The sequence below is a fragment of the Salvelinus alpinus genome, chromosome 8 (genome assembly GCF_045679555.1).
Source record: "Salvelinus alpinus chromosome 8, SLU_Salpinus.1, whole genome shotgun sequence".
Taxonomy (NCBI): Eukaryota; Metazoa; Chordata; class Actinopteri; order Salmoniformes; family Salmonidae; genus Salvelinus; species Salvelinus alpinus.
The window spans coordinates 12,246,204-12,268,133 of record NC_092093.1 but is presented as its reverse complement, the minus strand read 5'-3'; the positions used below and the strand labels follow the sequence as shown (position 1 = coordinate 12,268,133).

Here is a 21,930-nt window from a genome sequence, read left to right as displayed (position 1 = left end):
GGTTAAGATATCGTTTAGGACCTTGAGCGTGGCTGAGGTGCATCCACGACTAGCTCTGAAACCAGATTGCATAGCGGAAAAGGTGCGGTGGGATTCGAAATGGTCGGTAATCTGTTTGTTGACTTGGCTTTCGAAGACCTTAGAAAGGCAGTGTAGGATAGATATAGGTCTGTAGCAGTTTGGGTCAAGAGTGTCCCCTCCTTTGAAGAGGGGGATGACCATAGCTGCTTTCCAATCTTTGGGAATCTCAGACGACACGAAAGAGAGGTTGAACAGGCTAGTAATAGGGATTGCAACAATTTCGGCAGATCATTTTAGAAAGAAAGGGTCCAGATTGTCTAGCCCGGCTGATTTGTAGGGGTCCAGATTTTGCAGCTCTTTCAGAACATCAGCTGACTAGATTTGGGAGAAGGAGAAATGGGGAAGGCTTGGGCGAGTTGCTGTGGGGGGTGCAGTGCTGTTGACCGGGTGGATTCCAATCAAGTTATAGAAACATCTCAAGCATGATCAATGGAAACAGAATGCACCTGAGCTCAATTCTCATACTAAAGGGTCTCATAGCAAAGGGTCTGAATACTTATGCAAATATGGTATTTTTGTTTTTACTTATATTTTCAAAATTTTTAGAAAATCTGTTTTTGCTTTGTCATTATGGGGTATTGGGTATAGATTGATGAAAATGTTATTTGATCCATTTTAGAATAAGGCTGTAACGTTAAAAAAAAAATTAGAAAAAGGGAAGGAGTCCTAAGACTTTCCAAATGCACTGTAGCTAACCATTCACTGTATCCCTAAGGACCTTCTGCAGCCTGATAAAAATGACTAATTATCCAGCAGCACCATATTCCCTTTCATTCCCATATCGTCAGGGGTTTACCATCATAAACAGCTATTCTTGTAAATGTTATGGATGCTACCCACTTGATGAAGTAGCTCCCATAGGTGCGGGGAATGTTTATGAATATGCAAATATAAATACACTCTAGGTGTTTCTCAATATACATACTACAGTGCTCCACACACTCATGTTCCAAGTGCATTCTCTGAGGACGTTCTCTTGAGCACATTGTTGTGAGGACAAGAGCGTAGAGAACAAATAAAACATTACATTTGAGAAGCACTTTCACTCCCCCTACTGTATTACCTCACGCTGCACTTCCCATTCACTGAACCTTCTTCCAGCCAGGACAATGGCAACAATAGACACAAAACAAAATATACACAATACTTACAATTATGTGAATATTACCATTCAATATATGTGAATCGTAATAATCCAGCTAGCCAGTTAGTTAAACAGGCAAAATGTACCTATAACTGATGTTATGCAAGGTAAATGTACATTTTTAGTGAGTAGCTAGCTACGAATTCTTTGTGGTTAGCTAGCTAGCCAGTTAGCCCTATTGACTTACTATGGGCTTGCGATCTACGAACACTACAGTGTGTATTGTAGACAGGTAAACATGACAAAATTAACACAGCATATATTTATTAACTTATCAAGATAAAATATTTTTATTCAGGCAACATATGAGATGTTAATCAGCAACATCAGCTCAAATAATTTAAAGAAATTTAAAGACATTTTAATAATTTTATACATGGTTGCGGGATATTTCTGTGCATACTTTCTGTTGAAGCTTGCATCGATGCATGCTTTAAAATATGTACAAACGGAGTACACATTCGAGAAGTGCCCTCTGTGGTCCGTTTAGCATACTTTGATTTGGACTCAGACTCTCCTGTCCTCCAATATGCGTGCTCGGAGCGTGGTAATATGCATTTTGAGAAACATCTATAATTTTGCCTTGTGCATGTGTTAGCAAGCAGCATAGGACCAAATATTAGAGCCCAGAGTTTTTCATGGCCTTTTGACCTGGCCCAATAACAAAATATCCTCTTCCCTGTCAGGCCACATGGTCAGAATCTGTTTTTTACATTATGATTGATTATTACTACTGTTCCATGTAGGAGGGAAACGAGGTACAACATACTATGGGGAGTCGTACTCTCGTGACTTCGGTTGAAGGATCTACAATCATGCCTGACAAGGCCAATTAAATCTGTGACTCGCTGGAAGTCCCGCATTCCACAGGTGATACATTGAAGGAATGAATCTGAGCACTTAAGAGGTTAATTTGTCCTCTTCAACCTCGTGTTGCATTTTGGGGTCGTCCAATATCTGTGGACCCTGGCTGCAGCGCATGGTCCTCTAGTCTGATATGTAAATTCTTAACTCACATGTTTATACCCTAGGGTAGATAGGTGATGTTTCCGTCTTTATGACACACTCTCTGGGTTCCCAGGGGCGTAGCTAGTTACAAGGCAAGGTATCACAATTTACCATGATCTCGTTAGACAACTAAAATCACAGCCTCATCGAAATAAAAACATTCTATTTAATCTGGATATTTTCTACACAAAGTGAAGGATGTTAACATCATATACACATTATGAAAACTTTTCAAGTTCCAATGTTTTTTGTTATGACGTCCTCATTTAACTTTCAATGACATGATAAAATAGACATTCATTTTCATATCCCCTCCATAATTATTCCCACCCACTCGGATGATGAAATATATTGTCCCAAAGTCCATTTATTTGATGTTCTGTAGTTTTGGGTAGTAGACTCTTCACAAGGCACACAGACATTCCGATCTCTCACATTAGAAACCAGAAAGGAGTTGGTCTGCTGCCTTATAACTTGCGATGGGCGTGAGGTCATAAACCCCCCCACCGCCATACCTCTTTCCCTCTGCGGGAGGGAGAGATATCTCTGTAGACCTGATCCTCACAGGCCAGTCATGACACCTTGCTTGACTACGCTGTAGGTCATGTAACTGTTTGTTACATGCAATATGTTTTGTAGACTTCACTGGACAGATGTTGCTCTCTGGTTTTGTAATGAAACAAATGTGTGGTTGAATGTATTCTGTCACTGTGTCTTCTTATGGTCTTGGCCTTAGGCCTACATACAGGATCACGGTGTCAAGGCATATGAACTAACAGGTTATAGAGCAAACAACACAATACACCATTTTTGGGGGGATTGGCTTCCCCTGTGATTTTACTACTACTGCAATGTCCAGAGGGTGAGCACCATCTACCACTAAGGGACAGCTTAGTTGGCACAACACAGTCTCATGTTCCAACTGTTTGACTTAGTAGCGTGAATCGTTCCTGTTCACACCGAGGTAAGGAGTGGAATAATTGAAGGAATGAATCTGATCCTCAAGCTTAACACCTGTGGAAGGCAGGGCTTCCAGCGAGGCCTTGTTTTGGCCTTGTCAGGCGTGATTGTAAATCCTTCAATCGAAGTTGTGAAAGTGTGATGCCCCTATAGTATGTTGTACCGAAGTTGACTGACTGAAAGGGAACTCATTACCCTACCAGTGACCTAAACACGACATGAGGCCTTTATTAACCATCCAATTAAAAGTCATAAGTCTAACCAAACATTTATCTTGTACTCTTTCATGAGCTCAAAAGAGCAATACAAAAGATTATTAATTCACTGTCTTCAGTCAGATAAGCCTTATATACTTCTACATACAGTAGTAGGCCAACGTGTGTACTCATCCAGCCTGCTGCCCTTGTCATTGTGTGGTCTCTGGCCATGGTCTCTTCAGCCCCAGACAAATGCCAATCATGGTGTTACCAGAGCAACATATGCTGACACACAATAGGCTCTTTAACCACCTGCCTGTTCTGAGAAGTAAATCTATTTGCAGAGAGCAGTAAGCCTTATGTTGACTTCTGGGCACAGATACTCTCTAATGCTAATACAATGTGGTGGCTCTCATTGACAATGACTCAACCACCATCCTGGGCCTGCTCTCTATTGGACTACGTCCCTAATGGCACCCTATTTCCTACGCAGTAAACTACTTTTGACCAGAGCCTTGATCAAAAGTAGTGCACTCTATAGAGTGCCATTTGGGACGCAGTCATTGACAACCGCCATTGTTGAGCCTGCTCTGCTCTCTGGGCCTGTCTAAAGGTGATTCCTTCTGGGGATAGTAGGTCTAGAGAGAGGTTACAGGGCCTGGAAAGGCTTAGTGACCCATTGGTATGTCCTGTCAACGCTATTGCTCCACTGTGAGGAGGCAGGTAGCCTAGCGGTTAAGCGCGTTGGGCCAGTAACGTCGGGCCAGTAACAGAAAGTTTGCTGGTTTGATTCCCCGAGCCGACTAGGTGAAAAATCTGTCGATGTGCCCTTGAGCAAGGCACTTAACCCTAATTGCTCCTGTAAATCTCTCTGGATTATAGCGTCTGCTAAATGACTCAAATGTAAGATACAGTACTGTAGTATTAGCTGATAAGGTACTAGTTAGCGTTGTCATTGAGAAGTCGTAGTCATGCTAACTACCACTATCCATCTAGAGATAAGAGAGAGGTCAAAGGGCGTGGAAGGGTGTATTGACCTGTAACAAATTGATATACAGTATGTCCATGTTATTGCCCCATAGTGAGAGATATATAGATGCAGAAGGCTTAGTGTGCATCCTCCAGATGGCACCATATTGCCTACATAGCGCACTACATTTGACCAGGGCCTATGGGGAAGCAGACCTAGTATCAGCTAATACGGTACACAGGTTGCCATTCAGAAGTGGTAGTGATAATTAGCTAAGGGGCCATGGTTCCATGAAACCTGATATCCAGCTAGTCTCACTATGAAAATGGCCCATGCTGCCTCTCTCTAGACCTGCTTCAGTCAATCAGGATGAGTTATTGGGAGCACAATAGTATGGGATCGGGTGTCCATCTCTTGAATTAAAACAATGTTTCAGGGTTTATATAACATATTCAAGGACTCCATTATAATATACTCTAGGCTTAGTCAGATTTTTTTGTCCCTGCATATTAGGCCTGTAATTGCTGTTAAAACAGATAAAGTATGTTTTATGTAATGCGCATGCCTTATATTAGGCTACATATTCAACGAATCAATTATAGGCTACACACATGAACTATAGGCATAGTCCACAGGAGGTTGGGGGCACCTTAATTGGGGAGGACGGGCTCGTTTTAATGGCTGGAGTGGCATCAGTGGAATGACATCAAATACATAAAATACGTGGTACGATGCCATTCCATTCAGTTCCAGACATTATTATGAGCTGTTATCCCCTCAGCAGCCTCCACTGGCGTAGTCAGATTTCCATCTCATTTCTGTTGGCATTAGGCTAAACCCGTCGCTGTTAAAGGATGCGTTACTATATATCGCCTACATTTTCCGTTATATATGCGATTAATTATTCAAGGCCAACAGATATGAGAAGGTGGCATGAGATACCGTTAGGGACAGATCTAAATTTGGGACTAAAATATTGGAGGGTTGTTTTTTAAATTAAATTTACTTTGAGGAGGGTTGTGTTTTTTGTACTGGGCACAGGGGAGTGCGGTGCGTTTTTTCACTGGTTTAAATTCGCTTTTTTGCACGTTTTATTATATAATTTTGTTCCATCACAGACAAATGTACTAATCTTTTTACATGCGCTTCCCCTATTATCAAGGTGTTTTGGTACTTCCCTTATGCACTACGCTTTCATTTACTATACTACAGGTCAATATAGTCTGCCAGTCTAACTATCTATTCTGCCCTCTCCACCATTCATAGACACAATAGTGGATTGTTTGTCCAGATCTGCAGTAGACTAACTAGCAATCATACCACGCATAAAAGCATTCCAAGCTGCATCAATTTTCAATACGAATCCACAAGAACAAATAGGAATAGCTGATAAGCACATTGAAACATGAGATACGCCGCTAAAAAAGCTCCCCTATTGATCTTGTTTAGGGACAATACAGTTGTCCTACCTAGACAAGCCTACAACACAACAATGCAATGAATAATTGCATTATTGTTTTCAAGGAAGTACAAATTTCTACTCTAGGATGCAGTGAAAATGTCATTGAAATAATGGCGCAAAAGCCCTGTGATTTAAATGTTTAATAATTCCGTTTGGATCAGTTGTGGGACGACTCTGGGCAGTTTGTAAAGTCTAGAAAGGCACAGTAGCAGGCCAGTCTGGCTGTAATATTACTTCTGATACTGAGATGCGCTGGCTGTTGCAGATCATCATTCTGACAAGTAGTCCTATAATAGTGTGGCCACATACGCTCCAAGCAAGCCCAGTTACGCGCTCTGCCTCCTCTCCAATCTGAGTGGCTATTCCTTGTACTATAGCCAAAATATTTATCATTTAACTTTTAAAATGGATGACCTTTTATGTGTGCCATCAACACAACCAGTCACAATGTCATAACCTGTCACATCTACCCCCTCTCTCCTGCGCCCAACATCGCCGGTCTACTAACACCGGTAATGGCAACCCATCTTTACGCACACCTGCGTCTCATCATCAGTCACACCTAGACTTCATTACTCCCTGATTACTTACCCTTTATATAGCACTCTTTTGTTATCAGTTATCAGCCAGTATTGGTTATGTTTCCTTGTCAGACGGTGCTCTTGTTTTGTATCGGTCTATGTCATATTAAACTCACTAAGTGCACCTGCTTCCCGACTCCCTGTGTCAATGTTACAGAGCCAGCACCCCAGCCCATCCAGCAGTCCACCCAGGTCAGCGATGCCACCACTCAATTCCTTTCTGAGAAATACTGGTGGCCCACTTTGGCGCAGGACTGTGCACACTATGTCAACTCATGTTCACTATATACTCAATCTAGATCTCCCCGGCACGCACCAGCAGGAAAACTCCTTCACCTTCCCGTGCCTCAGCATCCCTGGTCTCATTTGTCCATTGCTTTCATCACTAATCTCCCCTCTACTGGTTGTAGACAGATTCTCAATCATACTGTTTCATCCCTCTCTTTGGTCTCCCTACTGCTGTCCTGGTCGCTGAGGTACTGTTCCAGCAGGTCTTTCAGCACTTCGGCCTTCAAGAGGATTTCGTCTCAGATTGTGGTCCCCAATTCACAACTTGTGTATGGAAGGCTGGGTGTCATGGTCAGCCTCCCTTCCGGGTTTCAATCTAACAGGCAGGTGGAGAGGATGAACCTGTAGCTGTGGAGGTTCTTGAGAAGTCACTGCCAGGAACGGCAGGGGGAGTGGTCCCGATTCGTTCCTTGGGGTGAATACACCCAGAATTCATTGCAATACTCCTCTACTGGGCTGACTCTCTTCCAGTGTGTTCTGGGTTATCAGCCGGACCTGGCTCTGTGGACTCCGAGCCAGAACGAAGCTCCTGCGGTGGACGAGTGGTTCAGGTGCGCAGAAGAGGTATGGAACGATGCCCACATGAGACTCCAGTGCACCGTCCACCATCAGAAAGAGCAGGCGCATAACCACCGCGGTGAGGCTCCCGTGATCCATCCTGGTGATTGCGTCTGGCTCTCCACCAGGAACCTACCACTCCGCCTTCCCTGTAAGAAGCTGAGTCCCCTGTTTGTGGGGCTGTTCAAGGTCATCCGGAGGGTCAACGAGGTAACTTACAGATTACAACTCCCCACTAACTACCGGATATCACCATCTTTTCATGTTTCCCATTCAGGCCAGTGGTTCCTGGTCCCCTGGCTGATGTCGTCCACCATGACACCCCTCTGCCTCTCTTGGACATCGAGGGGAGCCCCGCCTATGCCGTCAGATCACTTCTGGTCTCCTGACATCATGGGGGTTGGTTCCAGTACCTGGTGGACTGGGAGGGATACGGTCCACAGGAACAGTGCTGGGTTCAGGTGGACGACATTCTAGATCCCAACAGCATCTGAGAATTCCACCTTTGTCGTCTGGACCGGCCCGCTCCTTGCCCTCGGGCCATCCTCCTGGCCGGCGTCGTCCTGCGTCTGGAGCCGCGTGTTGGGGGGGGGTACCGTCACATCTACTCCCGCTCCCCCTCTCCGGCGCTCAACGTTGCTGGTCTACTAACACCGGTATGGCAACCCATCTTTACGCACACCTGCGTCTCATCATCAGTCACACCTGGACGTCATTACTCCCTGATTACTTACCCTTTTACATAGCACTCTTTTGTTATCAGTTATCAGACAGTATTGGTTATGTATCCTTGTCCAACGTTTCTCTTTTGTATCGTTCTATGTTCGTTCATATTAAACTGACTAACTGCACCTGCTTCCTGACTCCCTGTGTAGACGGTACAAATCTGATTAGGCTACTTCAAGTCTTATCTAGGCATGCCAGCGTTTGTCTAAAATATCATTCCAGCATCCTCAAAAAGGCTTAACATTAGTCAGGTTTCCATCCAACCTTTTTATGTGGGTAAAGTACATGTCGGATAAAACATGTCATGACATCATGGGAAAGCATGCAGAATATTAGGGTACAGATGAAATCAGTAAATATGAACTTCACAGGGTGATGAGTTTGATGATCCCTTTCAATAAATATTGAGGGTCTTATTCTGGTGACATGATTGATGTTTGGCTGCCATTTGTCACAACAACAAAAAATTACTTGTCCACTTTTGTCCATAATCTCATCATGTAGTAGGCTATACCCCCACTGTATCTGCGAGCTGTTGACTAGAGAGCACATACCAATACCAGATTGGCACATTCCCTATACCTACGCAACATTTGCCTAGAGTTGCAAATGAGGTGGAAACCCATTTAGCTTGTAATTTTTATTTGGTATATGGGAAGTTGTTTTGTATACGCACTACATATTAATTTATAGGGAACACAATGGAAATAAATCCCTTACTTTTTTGTGCAATCCTGGCCACTGAGAAATCTTTCTACTGTGTATAATATACAGTGTTTTGGGAAAGTATTCAGAACCATTGACTTTTTCCACATTTTGTTACGTTACAGCCATATTCTAAAATGGATTTATGAAGAAAGATATTCCCCAGCAATCTATACACGATACCTCATAACGACTAAGCAAAAACAGGTTTTTAGTATTGTTTGCAAATGTATTACAAATATTAAACATGCATTCAGTCCCTTTGCTATGAGACTTGAAATTGAACTCAGGTGCATCCTGATTAAATTCATCATCCTTGAGATGTGTCACGATCGTCTTGCTGAGAGAAAGTGGACCAAGGCGCAGCGTGTGCAAAATACATTCTCTTTTATTGTAGAGAAAGGGAAAAAAAACACGCAACAAACACTATAACAAACTGAAACAAAACAACAAACGAATCGTGAAGCTAATAACGTAAGTGCACACACAGGCTACAAACGTACAACATAGACAATTACCCACATTAACCTAGTGCCTATGGCTGCCTTAAATATGGCTCCCAATCAGAGACAATTAATGACATCTGTCTCTGAGAACCATTCAGGCAACCATAGACACAGCTAGACACCTATATTAAACACAAACCCATCTACTCTATTTAACCCCCTAAACCATACAACCACCTAGACACTACAAAAACACATACATTCCCCATGTCACACCCTGACCTAACTAAAATAATAAAGAAAACAAAGAATACTAAGGCCAGGGTGTGACAGTACCCCCCCCCCAAAGGTGCGGACTCCGACCGCAGAACCTGAAACAGAAGGCGAGGGTCCGGGGTGGCCACCATCATGGCGGCGGCTTGGGCGCGGGACGAGGGACGAGGCCCCCACTCCACCATTGTCAATACCCGCTTTGGTGGCGCCTCTGGAGCGGCGACCCTTGTAGCAAGTCCCGGACTGAAGACCATCCCAGAGGGCGCCACCGGACGGATGGGTAGCTCCGGACTGAGGGGTAGCTCCGGACTGAGGGGTAGCTCCGGACTGAGGGACGGCAGATCCGGACTGAGGGACGGCAGCTCCGGACTGAGGGACGGCAGCTCCGGACTGAGGGACGGCAGCTCCGGACTGAGGGACGGCAGCTCCGGACTGAGGGACGGCAGCTCCGGACTGAGGGACGGCAGCTCCGGACTGAGGGACGGCAGCTCCGGACTGAGGGACGACAGCTCCGGACTGAGGGACGGCAGCTCCGGACTGAGGGACGGCAGCTCCGGACTGAGGGACGACAGCTCATGGCTGGTTGACGGATCTGGCAGCTCATGGCTGGCTGACGGATCTGGCTGCTCATGGCTGGCTGACGGATCTGGCTGCTCATGGCTGGCTGACGGATATGGCAGATCCTGGCTGACTGGCGGATATGGCAGATCCTGGCTGACTGGCGGCTCTGGCAGATCCTGGCTGGTTGGCGGCTCTGGCAGATCCTGGCTGGTTGGCGGCTCTTGCAGATCCTGGCTGGTTGGCGGCTCTGGCAGATCCTGGCTGGTTGGCGGCTCTGGCAGATCCTGGCTGGTTGGCGGCTCTGGCAGATCCTGGCTGGTTGGCGGCTCTGGCAGATCCTGGCTGGTTGGCGGCTCTGGCAGATCCTGGCTGGTTGGCGGCTCTGGCAGATCCTGGCTGGTTGGCGGCTCTGGCAGATCCTGGCTGGTTGGCGGCTCTGGCAGATCCTGGCTGGTTGGCGGCTCTGGCAGATCCTGACTGACGAACGGCTCTGACGGCTCGCGACAGACGGGCGGCTCTGACGGCTCGGGACAGACGGGCGGCTCTAATGGCTCGGGACAGACGGACGGCTCAGATGGCGCTGGGCAGACGGACGGCTCAGAAGGCGCTGGGCAGACGGATGGCTCAGAAGGCGCTGGGCAGACGGATGGCTCAGAAGGCGCTGGGCAGACGGATGGCTCAGAAGGCGTTGGGCAGACGGATGGCTCAGAAGGCGCTGGGCAGACGGATGGCTCAGAAGGCACTGGGCAGACGGATGGCTCAGAAGGCACTGGGCAGACGGATGGCTCAGAAGGCACTGGGCAGATGGATGGCTCAGAAGGCGCTGGGCAGACGGATGGCTCAGATGGCGCTGGGCAGATGGATGGCTCAGATGGCGCTGGGCAGACGGCAGACTCTGGCCGGCTGAGGCGCACTGTAGGCCTGGTGCGTGGTACCGGAACTGGAGGTACCGGGCTAAGGACACGCACCTTCAGGCTAGTGCGGGGAGAAGGAACAGGGCATACTGGACCCTGGATACGCACATTAGACCTAGTGCGTGGTGTCGGCACTGGTGGTACTGGGCTGAAGACACGCATCTCAGGGCTAGTGCGGGGAGCAGCAACAGGACACACAGGACTCTGGAGACACACAGAAGGCTTGGTGCGTGGTGTAGGCACTGGTGGTAATGGGCTGGAGACACGCACTACAAGGCTAGTGCGTGGAGGAGGAACAGGGCTCTGGAGACGCACAGGAAGCCTGGTGCGTGGTGTAGGCACTGGTGGTACTGGGCTGGGGCGGGGAGGTGGTGCCGGAAATACCGGACCGTGCAGGCGTACTGGCTCCCTTGAGCACTGAGCCTGCCCAACCTTACCTGGTTGTATGCTCCCCGTCGCCCGACCAGTGCGGGGAGGTGGAATAACCCGCACCGGGCTATGAACATGTACAGGAGACACCATGCGCTCTACTGCGTAACACGGTGTCTGCCCGTACTCTCGCTCTCCACGGTAAGTACAGGGAGTATGCGCAGGTCTCCTACCTGACTTCGCCACATTCCCTTTCACCCCCCCCCCCCCAAGACATTTTTGGGTTGTACTCACGGGCTTCCAGCCTTGCCTCCGTGCTGCCTCCTCATATCGCCTCCTCTCGGCTTTAGCTGCCTCCAGCTCTTCACGAGGGAGGCAATATTCTCCCGGTTGTGCCCAAGGTCCCTTTCCATCTAATATCTCCTCCCATGTCCATGAATCCTGTGTAGGTGGGTCCTGTTGCTGTTTCACACGCTGCTTGGTCCTTTGGTGGGTAATTCTGTCACGATCGTCTTGCTGAGAGAAAGTGGACCAAGGCGCAGCGTGTGCAAAATACATTCTCTTTTATTGTAGAGAAAGGGAAAAAAACACGCAACAAACACTATAACAAACTGAAACAAAACAACAAACGAATCGTGAAGCTAATAACGTAAGTGCACACACAGGCTACAAACGTACAACATAGACAATTACCCACATTAACCTAGTGCCTATGGCTGCCTTAAATATGGCTCCCAATCAGAGACAATTAATGACATCTGTCTCTGATTGAGAACCATTCAGGCAACCATAGACACAGCTAGACACCTATATTAAACACAAACCCATCTACTCTATTTAACCCCCTAAACCATACAACCACCCTAGACACTACAAAAACACATACATTCCCCATGTCACACCCTGACCTAACTAAAATAATAAAGAAAACAAAGAATACTAAGGCCAGGGTGTGACAAGATGTTTCGACAACATGATTCGAGTCCACCTGTGGTAAATCCAATTGATTGGAGATGATTTGGAAAGGCACACACCAGTCTATATAAGGTCCCACAGTTGACATTGCATGTCAGAGAAGAAACCAAGCCATGAGGTCAAAGGAATTGTCCGTAGAGCTCCGAGACAGGATTGTGTCGAGGCACAGATCTGGGGAAGGGTACCAAAACATGGCTGCAGCATTGAAGGTTCTCTGGTCTGATGAAACCAAGATTGAACTCTTTGGCCTAAATGCCAAGCTTAACGTCTGAAGAAACCTGGCACAATCCCTACGGTGAAGCGTGGTGGCAGCATCATGCTGTGGAGATGTTTTTCAGCGGCAGGGACTGGGAGACTAGTCAGGATCAAGGCAATGATGAACGGAGCAAAGTACAGAGATGAAAACCTGCTCCAGAGCGCTCAGGACCTCAGACTGGGGGCGACGGTTCACCTTCCAACAGGACAACGACCCTAAGGACACAGCCAAGACAACGCAGAAGTAGTCTCTGAATGTCCTTGAGTGGCCCAACCAGAGCCCGAATTTAACCCGAACGTACATCTCTGGAAATACCTGAAAATAGCTGTGCAGCAACGCTCCCCATCCAACCTGGCAGAGCTTAAGAGGATCTGCAGAGAAGAATGGTAGAAACTCCTCAAATACAGATTTGCCAAGCTTGTAGCTTGGAAAGGCACACACCAGGGAGGTGAGGTGAAAAAGACTTGATGCTGTAATCGCTGCCAAAGGTAATTCAACAAAGTACTGAGTAAAGGGTCTGAATTCTTAAGAAAATATCTTATTTCAGTTTTTAATTTTTAATAAAATAGCTAAAATATCAAAACTGTTTTTGCTTTGTCATTATGGGGTATTGTGTGTAGATTGATGAGGAAAATGTGTTTTAATAAATGTTTGAATAAGGCTTTACCGTAACAAATGTTATAAAGAGCCAAGGGGTTTGAATACTTTCCGAAAGGACTTGTATGTATAGTTTTTTTTACTGACAAATAAAATCAATCAATCAATCCAAACTGTGCAGCGGCCATTCAACACCATATAGTTTGGTGATTGTCAAGCCAATTCTTTGATACTGAGTAGGCCTGCAAGGTAGGGAGGTATGTCTTTTCTGTTTGTAGAGATTGCCTATTGATTGTGGTGTCAAACACAAACCATGATATTGAAGTGCCCAAAGTTGTTATGCTTTGATTACTAGTTGTGTGTACATTGGCACAGAAACCTGTGTGTGGAAAATGATTTTATTTCATTATAAATATGCCATAAAAAATGTTAAATCTGATATCCCCCAGTTGATAATTGTGTGCAGCCGGCTCTGATCGTAATGTAATGAAATGGGCACGGAGAGTGAGCTCGTCTGTGGTGGTCGGCGAGCCCTCGACCTACTGGCCTGTAGCACTGTGGCATCAACAGTGCCACAAAAGCATGCTGAAGTGGCACAGTCGATTTCCAAATGTAAAAATACACCATGTTATTCGTGGTAGTGTTGACCGATTTAGCGCTTTTTTGAGGTTTCGGTTCGATTATAAAAAAATGATCAAAGGGGCCTCCTGGGTGGCGCAGTGGTCTAAGGCACTGCAGCGCAGTGCTAGCTGTGCCACCAGAGACTCTGGGTTCGAGCCCAGGCTCTGTCGCAGCCGGCCGCGACCGGGAGGTCCATGGGGTGACGCACAATTGGCCTAGCGTCGTCCGGGTTAGGGAGGGTTTGGCCGGTAGGGGTATCCTTGTCTCATCGCGTTCTAGCGACTCCTGTGGCGGGCCGGGTGCAGTGCACGCTGACCAGGTCTCTAGGTGTACGGTGTTTCCTCCGACACATTGGTGCGGCTGGCTTCCCGGTTGGATGCACGCTGTGTTAAGAAGCAGTGCGGCTTGGTTGGGTTGTTTTTAGGAGGATGCATGGCTCTCGACCTTCGTCTCTCCCGAGCCCGTACGGGAGTTGTAGCGATGAGAGAAGACAGTAACTACTAACAATTGGATACCAACGAAAGAAAAAGAAAATCTAGATTTTTTTTAAACATTAAATGCCACACGCATTATGGTGGCTGAATGCTGTAACAACACATAATAAAACAATTAAAGTCCCATGATGGTAGTGACTGTCCATTACTGCTTATTAACCATCATATATTCACTTTACTTTAATAAAAAAATATCAGTTGTGTAATTTTACACTTGTTTAATTTTACTATTGTTTCATTCCAAGTCCTCTCATCTCTATAGATCTGCTCCCTTGCTGTCTGACAAAAATCACTACTTAGGTATTTAAAAGAAAATAACGTCTACTGTTATGACTGCTGAATACCAACAACCAATCACTTAGATCATGTATTTTCAGGTAGAGAACCCTCGCGAATCCCCTCTTTATCACGCATTCATAGCAGGCGTAGAAGAAACAGATCAGATGATGTAGCTGCGCAATGGATTGTGGTCATTGTAGTTATGTTTTCTGCACTAAACTATGTAGAACAATCTCCTGTTGGAAATTACAACTCCCTACTACATTCTACAGTTCGGGCATTATCTGATTTATCTCTAGATAAACTGCAGAGCAATCTGCCCATAGAGCTCCATAGTGGAGATGTCATAATACCCATAAAACCTAGAGGTCAAACAGGGAAATGGTTCCAATCGTTTTTCCACCAATTGGGAGTCCCATAGGGCGGCGCACAATTGGCCCAGCGTCGTCCAGGTTAGGGTTTGGCCGGGGCAGGCCGTCATTGTAAATAAGAATTGGTTCTTAAGTGACTTGCCTAGTTAAATACAATTTAAAAAAAACTTGTAGTTCTTTATGACAGCCAAATTAGCAGCTATATTAGCATTTCATTTTGGGGGGTAAATACAGGTGAATATATTGATGAAAGTCACCTTGTCCTATAGAGATTTACACGGTTATCAAAACCTCATGCCAGGGTAAGCCTACAGTACACAAAACACAGCCCTTATTTTAAGTGTTTCTAAAATTCCCATGGGAAAAATGAATGAAGGAAAAACGATTGGAACCATTTCCCTGATTGGAACCATTTCCCTGTTGACATCTAGGTTGTATGGGTATTATGAGTCATTCTGTGGCACTCTTGAGCTCACATTAAAAAAAAAGATGAAAAAAAAAGGAATTCAAATAATCTAACCAATGTCAGACAATTAGTTTTTTAAACAACTAAAAATAACTGACAATTTGGTTAATAGCTCAGCACTAAGGCGTGGTTGTAAACTTTATTTTGAGTTAAATCTATGAGTGGGGATGGTGTGCAATTTATTTGACAGAACAGGTGAAGGTTCATGTGTCGGGGGTAATGTATTTCACACTGTGAGCTCTCTGCCTCCCTCCGCTGCGTTCCCTATCTGTCACAATCACTCAGCACCGAGATTCTGTCTCATTGAGGGGGAATCTCATTGGGGGGTAGTACGGTTTAATATGACATCAAATCCCGCTAGACTTTAACATACACTGCTGCTGCTTCGAAATGCCTTACAGGTCAAACACACTTTTCAGCTTTGGAGTTTTCTGTCATTACCTATAGAAAATAATGTGATTTGTGAATTAGTGGTCATATTTCTACTCTTATAGGGTTTAGCTACTTCGATTGGAATATAGGCCTATAGGCTACCTCTGGCCGTGTGCCTTCATCTACATTTGAAGGGTTGTCCTTGAAATACAAATATGTATCCTTACAAAGAACAGCCAACTCAGAGGGCCCGACCACATGCCCGCTTTTACCAGCACATTGATCTTCATCACCTGAAGTAATGTTGAATTGTTAGACTCTATCAGCTGCAATAAACCTACATAAACTATTCCAATCATTCAAAATAAATTTTCAACCATGGGGCTCCGATAAAGACTATATCAACGGAGAGCGAAGGTAGCCTACTTCGTGATGCTCTCTCCTCCTCGCGCTCAATTCCTGCTCCCGGCACGAGGGCAGTCGGGAGGATGTGACCAACAATGATTTGTTACAGGATTTTGGGTTCGTTCCTTCGTTTACTGGAACATTGTGTAATTACAAGTTGATGCATTCGTGGTGATAGTTCATATTATGACGCATCCTTGTATTCAGATGACTAGTCCCAGAATGTTCGGAGCGGTGTGTGAGCGCATTTATACAGCCGTTAAATGAACTGAAACTTTGCCATGCTTGCGTTTCCCTCCTCAACACGACGAGCTATATGTATAGCCTAATAATTATGCCTTGACCTTATCCACAAATTGCTTGTTTCAAACGCCATATAAGTTACTTACTTTTTTTGTTGATAAGGAGAGTTCTTCTTCTCCCCCAAAAATCGTCCAGTGGTCCTAGAATTCCACATCAGTCTAAAACATCCCCAAAACTGGCCGACGCAAAATGTATGTCTCACTGTATCCCCTCGTCCAAAGATAACCTTTTGAAGATTTCAAAATAAACCCAAAACTGTTGTAGAATACATGAGCCGTTTTACCGGTTACACTCAGTAAAATAAAGAACAGAGAATATTATTATTTCTTAAATACAAAAAAAACAGCTATTCTTACCTTCGTTGCCGTAAAAAGGTTCAAACAATATCTCAATAATCCCAAATAAAGTCTCATATACAGCAAAACACCGTTTGGTTTTAGTACATCCAGTAGATGCTCGTGATGATGATGGTAAGGTGATAAGAAGGTTATTACCAGTGCAGCGCTCTCTTTCGCTGTCCCCGGAATGGATCAGTCTCTCTCTCTCTCTCTCTTTCTCTCTCTATCCCCCTCTCTCTGTGAACGCGCGCCGCTCTGTTCGCGCTACTCAGCGCAACTGATGGGCTCGCACTAGATTCTCACACACGAGAATTACCGTCCCTCCCTCTACTCACTTTCCAAAACACGCCATTTAAAGACGTACAGTAGGTAGAACGACGAAGTGAAGGGAAGTTTGGTCCTGAGGCTAAGCAAGCCTAATTAATGTCAAAAACATCCTGCTGAACTATCAGAATGTATATGTAGTCAATTACCAGTCGTCATAATTCTCATTATGAGGAAAAGGTGCATTATAGGCTCAATTTCCCTGCTAGGAGAGGCTAGCATGGCTGGACCTCCTGGGGATTAGTATTCTAAATAACTTCTGGAGGACATTGCGGAAGTGAAAACGTGACTTGTTTTTACAATGTCATGCAATGAAATTGTACAATTGCCTCCTGCGGAGAACTCTCTCGAATCTGAATGCAGTGATGCTGTCCATGGTGCTGAAGTCACAGACAGAGAGACGGCCATAGTGAATGTTTCACGAGTCACGACCACGATGGATGACACATTTTAATTGCTCATGAGTCACTTATGGTATATATTAGTTGAATACATTTTAGGTAAATTCTCCTATTGGCAAAACTGGTAAACAATTTACCTGACCAGGATGAAGACCAGGTCATATTTTAAAGGTAGGCCTAATGTTATGCTATAATGAGGGTCTTGCACCACTTACTTGGCAATGCGTGGTATTTCAGTGGTATTTCACCCAGTAGATATGGGATTTTATCAAAATTGGGTTTGTTTTCTAATTATTTGTTGATCTGTGTAATCTGAGGGAAATATGTCTCTCTAATATGGTCATACATTTGGCAGGAGGTTAGGAAGTGCAGCTCAGTTTCCACCTCATTTGGGCAGTGTGCATGTGGGCAGTGTGTACACAGCCTGTCTTCTCTTGAAAGCCAGGTCTGCCTACGGCGGCCTTTCTCAATAGCAAGGCTATGCTCACAGAGTTTGTACATAGTCAAAGCTTTCCTTAAGTTTTGGTCAGTCAAAGTGGTCAGGTATTCTGTCACTGTGTACTCTCTGTTTAGGGCTAATAGCATTCTAGTTTGCTCAGTTTTCTTGTGAATTCTTTCCAATGTGTCAAGTAGGTCTGTAGATGATGGCTTTGTTATGGAAGGTTTGGGAATCGCTTCCTTTTAGGTAGTTGTAGAATTTAATGGGTCTTTTCTGGATTTTGATAATTATCGGGTATCGGCCTAATTCTGCTTTGCATGCATTATTTGGTGTTTTACTTTGGTGTTTTACTTTGAATGCGGAGGATATTTTAGCAGAATTCTGCATGCAGTCTTAATTTGGTTTTTGTCCCATTTAGTGAATTCTTGGTTGGTGAGCGGACCCCAGACCTCACAACCATAAAGGGCAATGGGTTCTATAGTATTTTTAGCCAGATCCTAATTGGTATGTTGAATTTTATGTTCCTTTTGATGGCATGAGTGTTGGTGGGCGGTCCATGAGTGTTGGTGGGCGGTGGGCGGTCCATGAGTGTTGGAGGGCGGTGGGCGGTCCATGAGTGTTGGAGGGCCGTGGGCGGTCCATGAGTGTTGGAGGGCGGTGGGTGGTCCATGAGTGTTGGAGGGCGGTGGGCGGTCCATGAGTGTTGGAGGGCGGTGGGCGGTCCATGAGTGTTGGAGGGCGGTGGGTGGTGGGCGGTCCATGAGTGTTGGAGGGCGGTGGGAGGTGGGCGGTCCATGAGTGTTGGTGGGCGGTGGGCGGTCCATGAGTGTTGGTGGGCGGTGGGCGGTGGGCGGTCCATGAGTGTTGGAGGGCGGTGGGCGGTCCATGAGTGTTGGAGGGCGGTGGGCGGTGGGCGGTCCATGAGTGTTGGTGGGCGGTGGGCGGTCCATGAGTGTTGGAGGGCGGTGGGCGGTGGGCGGTCCATGAGTGTTGGTGGGCGGTAGGCGGTGGGCGGTCCATGAGTGTTGGTGGGCGGTGGGCGGTCCATGAGTGTTGGAGGGCGGTGGGCGGTGGGCGGTCCATGAGTGTTGGTGGGCGGTGGGCGGTCCATGAGTGTTGGAGGGCGGTGGGCGGTCCATGAGTGTTGGAGGGCGGTGGGCGGTGGGCGGTCCATGAGTGTTGGAGGGCGGTGGGCGGTGGGCGGTCCATGAGTGTTAGTGGGCGGTGGGCGGTCCATGAGTGTTGGTGGGCGGTGGGCGGTCCATGAGTGTTGGTGGGCGGTGGGCGGTCCATGAGTGTTGGAGGGCGGTGGGCGGTCCATGAGTGTTGGAGGGCGGTGGGCGGTGGGCGGTCCATGAGTGTTGGTGGGCGGTGGGCGGTCCATGAGTGTTGGAGGGCGGTGGGCGGTCCATGAGTGTTGGAGGGCGGTGGTCGGTGGGCGGTCCATGAGTGTTGGTGGGCGGTGGGCGGTCCATGAGTGTTGGAGGGCGGTGGGCGGTCCATGAGTGTTGGTGGGCGGTCCATGAGTGTTGGAGGGCGGTGGGCGGTCCATGAGTGTTGGAGGGCGGTGGGCGGTCCATGAGTGTTGGAGGGCGGTGGGCGGTCCATGAGTGTTGGTGGGCAGTGGCCGGTGGGCGGTCCATGAGTGTTGGTTGGCGGTGGGGGGTCCATGAGTGTTGGAGGGCGGTGGGCGGTGGGCGTTCCATGAGTGTTGGTGGGCGGTGGGCGGTCCATGAGTGTTGGAGGGTGGTGGGTGGTGGGCGGTCCATGAGTGTTGGTGGGCGGTGGGCGGTCCATGAGTGTTGGAGGGCGGTGGGTGGTGGGCGGTCCATGAGTGTTGGTGGGCGGTGGGCGGTCCATGAGTGTTGGAGGGCGGTGGGCGGTCCATGAGTGTTGGTGGGCGGTGGGCGGTCCATGAGTGTTGGAGGGTGGTGGGCGGTCCATGAGTGTTGGAGGGCGGTGGGCGGTCCATGAGTGTTGTTGGGCGGTCCATGAGTGTTGGTGGGCGGTGGGCGGTCCATGAGTGTTGGAGGGCGGTGGGCGGTGGGCGGTCCATGAGTGTTGGTGGGCGGTAGGCGGTGGGCGGTCCATGAGTGTTGGTGGGCGGTGGGCGGTCCATGAGTGTTGGAGGGCGGTGGGCGGTGGGCGGTCCATGAGTGTTGGTGGGCGGTGGGCGGTCCATGAGTGTTGGAGGGCGGTGGGCGGTGGGCGGTCCATGAGTGTTGGTGGGCGGTGGGCGGTGGGCGGTCCATGAGTGTTGGTGGGCGGTGGGCGGTCCATGAGTGTTGGAGGGCGGTGGGCGGTGGGCGGTCCATGAGTGTTGGTGGGCGGTGGGCGCACCATGAGTGTTGGAGGGCGGTGGGCGGTGGGCGGTCCATGAGTGTTGGTGGGCGGTGGGCGGTCCATGAGTGTTGGAGGGCGGTGGGCGGTCCATGAGTGTTGGAGGGAGGTGGGCGGTCCATGAGTGTTGGAGGGCGGTGGGCGGTCCATGAGTGTTGGAGGGCGGTTGGCGGTCCATGAGTGTTGGAGGGCGGTGGGCGGTCCATGAGTGTTGGTGGGCAGTGGCCGGTGGGCGGTCCATGAGTGTTGGTGGGCGGTGGGCGGTCCATGAGTGTTGGTTGGCGGTGGGCGGTCCATGAGTGTTGGAGGGCGGTGGGCGGTGGGCGTTCCATGAGTGTTGGTGGGCGGTGGGCGGTCCATGAGTGTTGGTGGGTGGTGGGCGGTCCATGAGTGTTGGAGGGCGGTGGGCGGTGGGCGGTCCATGAGTGTTGGTGGGCGGTGGGTGGTCCATGAGTGTTGGTGGGTGGTGGGCGGTCCATGAGTGTTGGAGGGCGATGGGCGGTGGGCGGTCCATGAGTGTTGGAGGGCGGTGGGCGGTCCATGAGTGTTGGAGGGCGGTGGGCGGTCCATGAGTGTTGGTGGGCGGTGGGCGGTGGGCGGTCCATGAGTGTTGGTGGGCGGTCCATGAGTGTTGGTGGGCGGTGGGCGGTCCATGAGTGTTGGAGGGCGGTGGGAGGTGGGCGGTCCATGAGTGTTGGTGGGCGGTGGGCGGTCCATGAGTGTTGGAGGGCGGTGGGAGGTGGGCGGTCCATGAGTGTTGGTGGGCGGTGGGCGGTCCATGAGTGTTGGAGGGCGGTGGTCTATAGTATTTTTAGCCAGATCCTAATTGGTATGTTGAATTTTATGTTCCTTTTGATGGCATGAGTGTTGGTGGGCGGTGGGCGGTCCATGAGTGTTGGTGTGCGGTGGGCGGTCCATGAGTGTTGGAGGGCGGTGGGCGGTCCATGAGTGTTGGAGGGCGGTGGGCGGTGGGCGGTGGGCGGTCCATGAGTGTTGGTGGGCGGTGGGCGGTCCATGAGTGTTGGAGGGCGGTGGGCGGTCCATGAGTGTTGGAGGGCGGTGGGCGGTCCATGAGTGTTGGAGGGCGGTGGGCGGTCCATGAGTGTTGGAGGGCGGTGGTCGGTCCATGAGTGTTGGTGGGCGGTGGGCGGTCCATGAGTGTTGGAGGGCGGTGGGCGGTCCATGAGTGTTGGTGGGCGGTCCATGAGTGTTGGAGGGCGGTGGGCGGTCCATGAGTGTTGGAGGGCGGTGGGCGGTCCATGAGTGTTGGTGGGCAGTGGCCGGTGGGCGGTCCATGAGTGTTGGTGGGCGGTGGGCGGTCCATGAGTGTTGGTTGGCGGTGGGCGGTCCATGAGTGTTGGAGGGCGGTGGGCAGTGGGCGTTCCATGAGTGTTGGTGGGCGGTGGGCGGTCCATGAGTGTTGGAGGGCGGTGGGTGGTGGGCGGTCCATGAGTGTTGGTGGGCGGTGGGTGGTCCATGAGTGTTGGTGGGTGGTGGGCGGTCCATGAGTGTTGGAGGGCGGTGGGCGGTGGGCGGTCCATGAGTGTTGGTGGGCGGTGGGTGGTCCATGAGTGTTGGTGGGTGGTGGGCGGTCCATGAGTGTTGGAGGGCGGTGGGCGGTGGGCGGTCCATGAGTGTTGGAGGGCGGTGGGCGGTCCATGAGTGTTGGAGGGCGGTGGGCGGTCCATGAGTGTTGGTGGGCGGTG

General features: G+C 48.8%; 1 protein-coding gene across 6 annotated transcripts in view; it reads right to left on the bottom strand.

The window, feature by feature from the left end:
- Nucleotides 1–16,978, bottom strand: part of LOC139582567 (neurexin-3b-like) — a 626,716-nt gene extending 609,738 nt beyond the window's left edge. For 5 of the 6 annotated variants that reach the window (XR_011676380.1, XR_011676381.1, XM_071412690.1 and 2 more), the window contains exon 1: nt 16,739–16,978. The gene's annotated coding sequence lies outside the window, so the exon portion shown is untranslated. The other variant, XM_071412687.1, reaches the window with a different exon arrangement.
- Between the last annotated feature and the right edge of the window lie 4,952 nt (nt 16,979–21,930).